Here is a 13,222-nt window from a genome sequence, read left to right on the forward strand (position 1 = left end):
ATAGTAACTTCCGAAGCAGCTGCAGTAGCGTGGGGCAGGCGCACTGTCCTTGCCCTTTACGAAAAGTCTTTCTACGAGGGCATTTATACTGTTGCTCAGCACCTCATTGCAGCTTCCGAAAGCAATGCGTTACCAAAATCATAAGATGAGGACATACATTTATGCTTTCATACCACGCAAGTCAATTCATAAAGTGTTTTTTTTTTCTGTAGCACCAGACAACAGATTCGAACACAAGCTATACGCCATTTTGTTTAGTGAGGCTCATTCCTAAATAGGCATTTCATTGCCGAAATCTTGGCCTTGGCACTACTGTAAACTTTTGTATAAGTCCGCGTTTGCATTCTGCAAATATGTTGAGGACGCAAGTTTCTTTAATTATTTCCCCAGAAGATATTGTTACGCGCTATTCCCGCGCACTGAAGCACGCATCCTGCCGAGAATGGAAGAATGCGCCAGAAAGACGGTGAAGACGACGATCAGAGCAGCGCTCGTGTTGTTCTGCCATCTAGCCTGCAGCCGTCTTTCTCTGTATATATCTTGTAAATACAATTTCCTATCCCTTTTGGCTGCTCTCATCCCCATGGTAATATACTTTTCCAGACGTCTTCAGATGCCAAAGGAGATTGTTTATGAGTATTTCCTTTAGAGTTAAAATGTATATGGCAAAGAGAAGTTAACTTGGCAGAGAGAAGTTAATTATTCAACCATGATGACATCATTTAATTCTGAAGGTTTGGCATTCTCAGCACAGAAGGTAAAAAGCGCAGTCCCCTTAGCTACTGTTACCACAGCTTGTTTTGCAACGCATTTTGAAGGCGCACTTTAGGTCTACAGAAACAGCTATGAAATTTTTGTATGGGTGCAATAGCCGAGTTATAAAATTCGCTGGCGACTTAACGGTCACAAGAGTGGTCGAGTTTTGGTGATAAAGGTAATACGGGAATATACACGAAGAGAAATAACCTATAAAAGGACAAAAAGAACCGCATGTGTCAGCTGATATATATATACATAGGTAATTTTCTGCAAGATGCACCTTGCTATAACGCTGAACACGTAAAACCGCGTGCGCATGGTGCCAGCTTACTTCTTTTCTTTTTTCTTTGCGTAACATAACTCAAGTGCGCGCTTACAGTCACTATATCATGAGAGTAAAAATAAATTCCCTCTGCGCCAGTTTATTAGCAGCGCAGTTGAGAATAACAGCGTAATGAACTTCTCTTGACTGGTTTTACTGTCAGAACCTTATAGTATGAAGAGCCCTGTGTGGAAAGAAGTTATGCATATATTTGCGCTACAACAGTGCGTAGCTTGAGCTCGGTAGCCTAGCTTTTATTTTTTCGAGCAGCATACGTACGTAGGTGGTGGGAACCTCAAGTTTTTACGATGCCGCACGGTGTTACGACGCGTCCTGTCTACTCTGGCACGCGCGCATGTTCTCGCTGCGAAGGAGCAACGTCATCTGTGTTGCGCAGTTTGGAAGTTGCTGGCTGAGAGTCGACGTTGCGAAACTCTCTGCCTGGGTCTGGGGAAATGGCTGATGTATGAGAATGACCCTGTGCTTTTCCGAGTATCGAAAGACGGTAGGCGGCCTTAAACTTATCCGGCTGGCAGAAGCTCGATACGAAACCGTCAGCAGGCAAGTTCCCTTTCGAAAGAATTCATCAACAGCGTGAGCGCATGTAAGTAAGAGCAACTCTTTCTTCAAGTTCCTCAGCGCTGTATTGGTAGACATCGTTTTATTTATGTCAGGTCCGGTTTTGGCGTTGAAAAAAGTTCGTGAGAGTGCAATGGCCCAATATACCGCCAGTGCAGTGGGACTGCAAATTGTAGGCGTGCCGGTAGGACGCAAAGCAAAACGAAAGTGCGCGTCACATTATGGCCAGAGTAACAGAGAGAGCATATTAGCTAAGGATCGCTTTACTCAGAGTCCCGGCGGGTAGCTTAATGCAGCCCACAAATGGTTTGAAGCGCTCAAAAACGTCACATGCATGGCTTCACTGTTAAAAATAAAATAAAATAAAAAGACTACACAACTGACGACGCTTACATTGCGTAGCTATGCGGAAAATGTTAGGGAAGGTATGGGGATAAATTTTCAAAGGTGTGTGTTAATTGGGGGCTCAAATAAAATTGCTAAATCCTCCTTTTGGCCTGTTCGGAGCGTTATACTTATGACACGCTTAAAATGTTTCCATGCAGGTCATGATTCTCAAAGATCGCACATGTCTGCTGTCTTTCTTTCTTTGAAGAGGGCACAAACCCTCAAAAATGAAGCTTCCTTGTAATTGATAAGACGCCTGCCTTTGCTGAATTCTTATCATCGCCTTTGCTAAACTATGCGCCCGAAGAAAAGACATTACGCTTGAGCGTTTCTTTTCTACATCAAAGGTCAAATTCACATGACTCCGTTAAAAGAACAGGAGAATTGTTATTCAGCCTGCTTTTCATGAGTGGCAAAAAGAAAAGTGTCGAAACAAAGTAGGAAACACGACAGCATTGGCAGCGGTGTTACTACCGCACTCAAGTGGCAAGTCTTCTTGAGTCCTTATTGGCTCTTTGCGACTTACCTTTCCTGTGGAGCACACAAAAGCAAATAAAAAAAGAAATGAAACATTACATAACAATAAATAACATAACATAACAACATATAAGCTCAGCGCTAATTGTTTCTTTAGACTATCGAAGCCGGTAAACGTGTGTTTCATTGATATCATTACATTAAAATACGAAATTACTGAAAAACATTGACCAAGCCTTGAAACGAAACGTTTACACCGTGTTTTAGCAAGCTCTCCCTATTCATTCATTGATACATTTATATTTAACATAATTCAAGCACCTCTAAAGGCCCAAGCACAAGTGCAACAAGTTACATATAGAAGACCAAAAGAAAAACATCCATAAGTACATAACTTAAAGGGCGAGACGTCTTAGCAATCAGATAGTTGAATAATATCGATAAGCGACAGAACTAGAGAATAAAAATCTCGAATAGCAGTAGGATTGTGCAAATGCGCAACAAAACTATATAACTGAAACAAGGCAACTTTGGAAGACACAAGACAAATTTAGCGACATATTTGCTCGATGTTATCCGTGCTACTTAAATCTGTTGGATGTAAGCAGTTTTAATCTGTTACGGTACGCAGAAAGAAACAAAGAATATTTCAGAAGATTAGCTCCGGTCATATAAGATGTGGCTTTAGTGCCTTCTAAGAATTTGCAATAAGGTAGAACTGTTTGTTTTTAAGAGACAAGGAAATGTTTTTCTGCCAATTTTTCTTCCGAGCTGAAATATTTGGATGTTACGTTCTCGGCTTAAGCTGGCTGGGGAACCAGTTGTGCGGTATTTCGAAAAGAGAAATCTTATATCTTTTGCTGTATGTTTTTTTTTCTTAAAAGCACTATTAAATGATGCAGTTTCTTAAGGATACTGATCGCGTGCAGCGACATTCAGCAAATTCTTGGAGCTATTGCCATGTATTTTTATGTTGCTAATATATATTTTGTCGTCTAGAAAGCTGGCAAAATTGTTTTCCGCCTACCGCGGAGAAGTAGAGAAATAGACCAAGGATAGGCGGGGCTGTTAACTAGAACTAAGTCCGTTGGCTACATTACACAGGGAGGTGAGTAAATGGAAAATAAGTTAGGCAGAAAACATTCATCATGTAAGCGAAACTTTCTTACCTTTGGTTACCGGTGCGTTGAAACAAAACACATGATATGCACAATAAGCAGGTCTCCTTATTTACAGATTACGACGTGTCCATTGTTTCGTCTTTCTATTCTTCTCCGGCAGCTGTATGGATATTCAGAGGTACCACCATTCACAAGCTAGAGAAAGGATTTTCTCTAGTCTCTCTTATGTATACTATCAAATAAATTGTGTAATTCTGATTGCTTAGTAGCTCACAGTATCTTTCTTTATATATTTGCGAAATGCAATGGCTCTCGCTGCTGCTCTTGTTACTGACGGACCGCTGGCTGACAATTTCTGAACATTTAAGGCACTTGGTACTACGTGCATTCGTCATAAACCACATGAGTGAACTAAAGAGGATGTATCGAACAATGTTTTGTCAAACGTCATAGTCGGCCAGGACTGCTTAGGTATTTACTAGAGTCAAGGATGGGGAAAGGCAGCAGGATGTGCGGTCCGAATTAGGCGCTTGTAAGTCGATAGAAGGCTATATATTTCGTGGGAAGATTTTTTTTTAATTGTGAGGGCGCGACGACTTCACGTCAGTGTGCACCTATGCAGTCGATAGCAGTTATAGATAATACCTATATACAGGCAAATCGCAGTAAGAGGCTAAGAAATTTCGCTTAAACTGGCGAACGCTGCGTTGAAACACCGCACATGATATGCACAGTGTGCAAGTCTCTGCATTCAAGGATAACGACGTGCCCGAGGTTTCGTATCCTTGCGCGACTGCGCATAATATCGGTATGTACGGTGAGGTAAGACGGTTACCTGACGGTTTTTATATTGACAATTCCTCTAGTAAACACGGTCCACCGAATTTCGATGTGGGTATCGCATCCCCTAGTGCAAGTTGCAATTGTAGTTGCAATTTACGAACTGCTATTTCAATATACGAATTGTAGCCGTTGAGCTTCCAAGAAGTATCCACTTGGAATGACTTTCCAGAATGACGCCACTTTGGAGACATGCGCTATTAAATTTGCGGTGACATGCACTGTTGTTCCACTTACTTTTTTTTAGAAAATGCTCTTTTATGCATTGAAGCACAAAGAGAGAGAGGAAGCAAGGAGGGGAAAGGCAGGGAGGTCAACCAGACGAGCCTCTGGTTTGCTACCCTACACTAGGTGTAAGGGAAAGAGGAATAGAAAGAATTTCAAACTTTGGTACACCGGCTGCGTCTTGGTACTGCATTTACGAAACACTTCTTGTACAGAATAAAACGTGTCTCTAGTCCGCAGTGTTCTTGTGGCCATCCAAACGAAGATGTGCATCATCTTCTTCTCGAGTGCTCGAAATACGATACACAAAGATCGGTACTGCAAGCTAATTTGTTTATATTAGACAGAATACCATTCACTCTAAAAAAGATACTTGGCCCATGGCCAACTGCGGGCCTTCAAAAAAGAGCGCTTCTTGCTCTGAAAAAGTTTTTAGAGGACACCAACATTTTGGAAAAAATATTAAGCATTGGATGATCCGAATACGCTAAATGAGTTACATAAACGTTGTTCGTGGTTCATAGTTGGTTTATGTGGTTATCGCAACTTTTACGCAATATATACAATTCTGTCCTGTACTTGGAGTGTATTACAAGTGTTGTGTGCTTTGGCTGTTCAAAACATCGGACTTTATATATGCGTACGGCGACTGAACTAATGCACAGAACTTTGCGACTCATGTACTGTTGGTCTGTATATCTTTTATTGACCCGGTGTTCTACCGAATGTTATATTTAGTGTCGCTATTCTCCCTTATTGCGCAAATTTGTTTGGTCTGCCAAGTGACAAGGAGTAGCCGATGCCACCACATAAAGGCGCCAACCTCTCCTAACATTCAATTCAATAAAAAAAAAAGGAAAAGGGGGAGAGAGTGAGCGCTGAGTGCACGTGGCAGGATGCGCTATAAGTGGATTCTTAAGCACAAAATTAACTGGGACGCCCATGCATTCCGTCCCACATTTTGGGAAATAATATCGCAAAATTTGTTTCATCCTGGAAATTATTTTAAAATGGATACGTCTTGCAAGCTCTTCGGCTAAATTTGTAAACTGCGATATGTGCCAAAAAGTGTTTATTTATATGTCAACTAGTGAGTTTGTGTTAATTATTTGAATGTGCTTCGATTTCTCGGGCGAGTAAAGTCTGCCTCTTCAAATAATTCAGCTCAAGGACGAGAATTGTGTTATCTGCAACAGGCGATTTTTTAAAAATTTCGCAAAACTTGTATATGACCCTGTCTATTAACCACTCTGCAAGTAGGCTTTCAAAAATGTCAGGTTTAGAGACATCTTCTGGACAGTATAAATCGAGAGACTTGCTAGAGACGAGACCTTTACAATTATACGAGTAGTTAGTAACATGAGTCTCTACCAGCTTTTAACCACTTGTAGCAGCTATGTGCATGACAGCATTCCTATAGGACTGCCTTTATTATGGTATCAATTTTTTAAAGCCTTTCCACTTTTGTACCTTTGTGGTAAAAGAGAGATCTCTGCATAGTAAGCGATGGATGATGGTCGTTAGTTTGTAGGCCTTGTCAGGAGGCACTCGCCGACGACTTTGGACACTAGCTGCGCCCCATGTCATGTCGACATACTTTGCGGTGGAGGTGACCACGCGCACGCTGCAGTGACAGCTCCGTGTGGCACAAATTGCGAGATTTATGGCAGCAGTGGCTGCGCAGGCTAGCAAGAGATTGTGTGAAGGAGCGCTGGCCGCAGCCAGCGCGAACTGCTGCTCACCAAGTGGAATATACGGGTTATCACCTAGCTACCTTTGGGTACCCACTGCATGCTGTGAATGTTTCCTTGAACTTTTTTTAACCCATCTGTTCTTTTTTTCACGCTATTAGATGTCCTTACACGGTCGTCTGGTTTGTCTTATATGTCACCTCTCATGACCAATCGTTGTCGATCGCGAACGACAGTAGCAATCTTGGCACATTTCTTGACAAAGCCCATAGGGAAATCAGGGAGAGCCATCAATCACGACTGACCTCATTTCTGCTCGCATAGACGACAGATGCCCGCTTGTCGCGCGAGAAGTGGCAAGGCAATAAACCACTGGGTCCTGCCTTGCCCCTGACACAAAGCCGTATACCCTGCCTTGACATATTGCCTTGCGCGTGGCCGAGAGCAGAAGGAGCGCGGAGAAGAAAGAGAAACTGAAGGCAGGTTTTATCGGACGTTCGTAAGTTGTTCAGCCTCACAGAAACAGAATCGAGATAAATTGATACGAACAAGGATAGAAAAAGGAGAGCGACGTTTCGCGTTCATACAAACATTTACTGTTCGTTTGTAAATGGTAACTGAGGCCCGTCCTCATAAGGAACAGCAGTAGAGGCTGCTGTCTACACAATCGAAGCAAATTGCATCTGCGAAAAAGTATTTACCTCTAAATGTCTTCGTCTCGTTCCCTTTGCACGTGATGGTGAGGGCAAAGTGCCGCATTTCACAGCAGCAGGAGCTGACGAGGCGTTGATTCTCTAATATTGTGGGTAAAGGTAGCGTATATGTATATTTGCTATTCGTGTTAGATAAGCGCAGGAATTTAAAAAAGCTGACTCGTCATCCCTGCCCTGCGAAAATGGATGCCCAGAGAAGCTCTTGCAGAAGCATCACTACAACTGCTGAGGGGGATATGCAATGCTTTATTGGTGGTTCGGATGCTTGTTCTCGAGCTTGTTCTTTATAGGAACGTATGCTGTTCTGTATGTCGTATGCGTGATTCCGAAGAAATTATGCAGTGTTAGCTACACTTTGCTGATTGTTTGTAGCCTGTGCCCTACGGACGTATGAGCCATTGAATTTTTTTGCTTGCTTACGGGGTTATGAGCCATTGATGATGACAGATTTCGACTTGCTGTTCTGTATGTTGTATGCGTAATTACAAAAAAAAATGTAAGGACCGTTCGCTTCACTTTGCATAGTGTTTGTATCCTAAGGTTTACGAGGCTATGAGCCATTATACTTTCTGCTTGCTTGCGGCGGCAAGATCCATTGATGATAATATTTTTTGTTGACGGAGAACAAAAGTACGTGGAACCCTGGCCATATTATGCTTCGCTATATATTATGCTTCGCTTCATCAATAGTTGGTGCCTCCGAAAGCAAGCAATGGCTCATAGCCCCATTAGGTTCATGGCTAGAAAATGTATGTACATAATTTTGCCCTCTTGACTCGTAAGCGGTCAATGCCAGTGACTGTGGGGATGAATGTCTGTGTCGTACAAACGAAATATGGAAAATCAATAAATCCAATGTGTTTTATCCACTGTATATCTACAGACATACCTTGGTACGATATCTAGAAGTTCATGACCACACACTTTGCATGGGTTAGCCGTGTCAAAACTACCCCCCATGATCATCGTTTGAGACTTCAATGTGGGCATTTCAAAACAAGAAAAGAAATGGTTGGCTCGCTTAGTACTAGAAAAGCTTGGTTTGAAGTCGCACACCTAAAGAAGTCACTCAACTACTGAACAACAGTCATGTAGAGATTCAACATCGACCAAGATTCTGTTTAACTAAGGTTTTAATCGAACCAATCACTGTATACCCCTGTAACCACAAAGCTATCGTCATTGTAATCACCAACTAATAAAAATAAGTACATTTACCCTTGTCTAATCCTGTGTGGTGTGCTACAGCTTCACCGGTCGTCCACCTTCACTGAGTGGAATGGCTTTTGAACTTTTCTCATTTTTTCGGGGGGAGGTGGGAGGACATGGCGTTTTCAAGGCTGCGGACGCTCCTGTATGGAACGAAATTCCTGCCGATTCGACAGCATACATTACGAAGCTTAGACCTTTGTGGTAGGCGAAACGCTTCCCTATTCGTGACAAAAAGTTTAAAAACTACGTCATAGGATTTCACTTAAATATTGCGCGAGAACGCGAGGCCATTACGCGGTTTCATCGTTGCATGTTGAATCAGCAAGACAATCCCAAAACTCCCCTAAGAGGGAGTCAGTACACGAACACTTAAGCACACCAAGAAACGCAAGACCAAAGGCAACCATGATAGTTTCTAGGAGCTTCCAAGGAATAGTCAACAGCGCTCCCTTCCCCGCTAGACGGAAGACATGAGTTAGGCAATGACATTGTGTTAGAAATCATTTTGTGAAATATCTGGCCTTAGCTAGACTTTTCAGCCAAGTTCGTGAAACTAGCTTCACATAACATTTTAGATATTATAACAAAGACATAGAGGTTAGCAGCGAGACTAATTATTTAGGACTCTCTTGAAATGGGCTGCAATAAAAAAAGCTACAAGTGTTTGTGACTCCACCCTGAAATACACACCTTGACCAGGGCGTTATGTTCCACGAGTTCGATGCTGCTAAAAGGTTTACTGTGGCTTTCAAAAGACAAGGTTGATCATTGAAGTCGGTGTCGCATGGAGAAAAAAGTAAGGAAAGTGGTAAGCTTCAACACAGCGCACCGATAGTATTGTCTATATCACTTCCGTATTTATCTTCTAGTTCAGCTTGCAGAGCCTTGCATTGCCGCTTGCATTGGGCTTTCGTTATGTGCAGCAACCTTCTCGTTGCATATTATAAGCTAAACTTGTTCCTTTTAAAAAGGCAGCTCCGCTAACGGGACTTCGGTTCAAGGATTCTTTGACGATGTTTTCAGCACGTGTGAAAAAAGAAGTCTGCTTATAGATGACTTTGATGAATCTGAAAAAGAAAAAAAAAGACAGCAAGCTTGTGACACCTAGCAGAATTGTAACCCCGATTCCAGCGAAGTTGTTGAGCGGTTGCAATAAAGCTTTTACTTGCCTCTAGAAGCTAACAACACCCTGAGTCGAAGACCTGGCCGCGGCGTGGAAGCTACACTTTCGGACTGCTGTTTGTGTGATGGGGTGGGTCACTATGCTCCGTATCGCAAGGCAAGGACAAATGCTATGTTTTGTGGGAAGGGCCCTCGATATGGGCATGAGACACGAATATGTGTGCACAAAGCGCAGCATCCTGATCAATCTTCCTGTGTCATCGATAATTGATATAATTCACCCGGTTCCCCGTCTAAATCAAAAGAGCCCGGCTGCATGAATGCAGAAGCGGTGAGAGATGGAGGGATCAACGAAACGGCTCTAGGGTGCACCAATTTTAAGAACTTACCAGTGATGTCTGGTGTTTTCAATGGGTCGGATGTTTCAGTGCTCCGGAAAACGGGCAGTAATAAGAATGTAGCACGGAGGAGTCTGGTGTCACAAGAATTGTTCATAGGAGCGAAAATTACGATTGTATTGCAGTATATACGGAACTACGCACTTGAAACTCGCATTGTCCTGTCATCCCCTTTCTTTACGGGAGAAAACGTGGAAATATGCATGGAATCACCCATATTTTTTATGCAATCCTAGGCAATATTCAAGGAGTTCGTGACCACGGAGATCCCAATTCCAAACGGATAGGCCAAAACAGCACGTTCCACGTCATAATAATAAGGAATTTATTCCACAACATACCCCCGGTGCATACAAAGACATTCTGGTTTCCTCTAAAGTGGCAGAAGCCAAAGACATTTCAGATCGGAATATTAGCTGCAGCATGGCAGCCAAAGAGGAACTCACGAAGGCACAGTCATACAGTCGTACACAACAAAGATGTCAAGTAGGCCGAAGATTAAGTCACAATAAACGACAGCCTAGTTTCTCGTCAAACGGTACTTAGTATGGCGGTTACAAATCTCTAAACAGAAAGCGAACACGCATTTGATTCGTTTCCTGTACAGTAGGCCTCGATGACAAAAGCCGCCTTAGCTGAACGTCCTCGTAGCAGACAAAAGCCGGGTATTCAGGCAGATACAAGCCAGTACGAAAGTTCATGTAGCGAATACCATAAAAAATGGAAAAGTGCTCAGAAAATAACCAGAGCCACTCTCTGCTGTCATCGATAAACCAAATAATCTATGCTAGCCAAAATCCAATACAAAACCAGGATTTTTGTAAACAGCGAAATACGAAGGGCGAGCATGTGAGGCGCCACATGTGAGGCGCCACATGTGAGGCGCCATATGTGAGGTGCCATATGTGAGGCGCCAGTGTTAAGCACAGGACACAGTCGTGTCCTTTGCTTAACATTGCTGTGCTTCTTGAAGCGTTTACAGCTTGTTGTTGAGACCATACATTTTTCATGTCATTATCTATGTGAAGTGTTACTGAGAATCCTAATGACGTGATGTTCACCTCCTTCTCTGTTTTTTTCCTGTTTTTTTCTTTTGGCGTAAGATCAACTTCAACTGCGGGGTAATGTTATGATGCACAATGCTGCGTTGCAAAGGAAAGTCGAAGACGACAACGATGAGGACGAAGGCACATGATCGTGCAGTGCCACCCGAAAGAGCCGAAAAAGACAAAGAAGAATCTCAGCAGAGCCTCGTGGCGCGAGCGAGGAGCGGGAGATAGGAAAGGAAGGATAGGATAGGAAGCGAGAAGCGAGGAGCAGAGAATAAGTCAGCAGCGGCGGAAGATGCAGCCGGTCGGACGATTGGTTCGGGTTCTTCTCTATGTCTGATGCTGCCGAGCCTATGGCTCAATGTCGAAAGCTGTTCGACTGCGAGGCATCCAGCAGAGCACATATGACAGCCTCTATTCACTCGGCCTACGTTCCTGCCCAGTCTTGCCAGGTTGTCTCTCCGCCCGACTCCAGCTAGGGTACCTCAGCAGCAGCCCGCTCGGCGCCTGCACCATTCCGGCCATGACATCTTCTGACGCTCCACACGGAACCATACGGTGATATGTGAAATTCAACGATTAACTTATGTAGGTTGTAGGCTAGTTATTGACTCTATAATTAGAGGTGTTCCAAACTCATATTTGATTCAGGTTATATGTCTTTGAAGTGCTATGAAGCATGTTTATGTGCGTACCACAGAGAGCATACACTTCGTGTTTGTATAAGAACGGTAAAAAAACCTACTACTACTATACAGTGAAGGTATATACACCTTCACAGTGGCACGATAGGTGGCTAATGTACTCCGCGCAGCCGCACACATCACATGCAGGACAGTCAGACGCTTTGAATCGGTGCAGTCCGGCAGGAGGTCCATGTGGCAGCGAAGGGTTTAGTTTATGCATTGCGGTGCACCTTGTGCGTACGGTATTCCACTCAGCTAACGAGAGTGTACGTGCTTGAATGAAAAGCTGTCCCCAGTGTCTGTCCATGAGAGGAGCATGCCAATAAATAGTTCACCTATTATAAGCCATATATGAAGTTTATCTGTCTCTGGCGCAGCGGTGACATAACTAATTGCATCGTGCATGTTTGCGTTCAGCCGGGCCAAAAACGGTTACTTTGTTTCCGCTTACAACGTAGCTCATTCTTAAGAAGACGTAACATCAGCACCACAGTTTTATTGGCATGAAAAGAAAATAATAAAGTCTAGACCATCGTCGCAATGATAATTTTGCATTTGATTTGCCAGACTGATACATAGGCTACATTGCGTTATATGTATTGTTGGCGAGCAGTACTTTTGGCTGTGAAGCAGGATACAAACGCAAATTTTAGTTCTTATCTTTTTGCAACCTCTCGGGCAATGCACTTGTCCGGTTGGTTTACATGCAATTTTTATAGCCGACTAGTTCAGGGAGGTATAATGTAGAGGAGCTTCAATAATATGAATAATGAAACAAAAGAACAATAATTCCTAACTTAATCGTGGCAGTATTCTATAAACATCTTCCATAGCTGGTCGTTTTTCCCATACATTCTCTTACGCATTGCCAAGAAGCTTGCTGCAGGGAGAAAGCGTATATTTTTGATAAAGTTTGTTTCGTTGAAGTGTTCTACGCGAAGTAGAAGCATAGAATAAAATACGCAATATTTCCTAAGTGAAACATGCCCTACAGGACTTAGATTTCTCAAAAAATAGTGAGAAAGCAGGGAGGTGGACTATACGTTCAGAGCAGTCTTCAGGTTTACATTCAAATTTCCCGTCAAATGTCCAGCCGTCAAGTGCCGTGCACATATCTGGATCAGAAATTGACGGTAGCACAATTTGGTGATGTAACACGCATGCGTAGCTTGCCTGACCAGGAGGGTGGATCATCCTAGTATAACATGGCACGTACACATGCAGTTGGTGGTGCTCGTTTAATTTGAGACCGGAAAACACTCCCTGGCGAGGAGCAAACGAGGAGAGAAGCTATTTACGACGCTACGAATTGACGGCGAAACAACCATCGAAGGCGCTCATCGCGAAATAAGCTAGACACAGACGAGAGAGCGCACGGTCGGAGAGAAGTTGACGACAAACATTAGCCCTGTTAAGGCAGGACGGTAGCTCTGTTACTCTATATAACAGAGGCGCAGTCATACTCCAAGACGAATGTAGGATACCGAAACCACATTGCTTGCCTGCAGTTTGAGACCAATTGAATTTAATTCTGGGGTTTTACGTGCCGAAACCAAGATTTGATTATCAGACAAACCGTATTGAGCCTCTCCGGATTAATGTTTACCACCGGGGCACTTACGTGCCCCCAATGCAAGGGAC

The sequence above is a fragment of the Dermacentor variabilis genome, chromosome 5 (assembly GCF_050947875.1).
Source record: "Dermacentor variabilis isolate Ectoservices chromosome 5, ASM5094787v1, whole genome shotgun sequence".
Lineage (NCBI taxonomy): Eukaryota > Metazoa > Arthropoda > Arachnida > Ixodida > Ixodidae > Dermacentor > Dermacentor variabilis.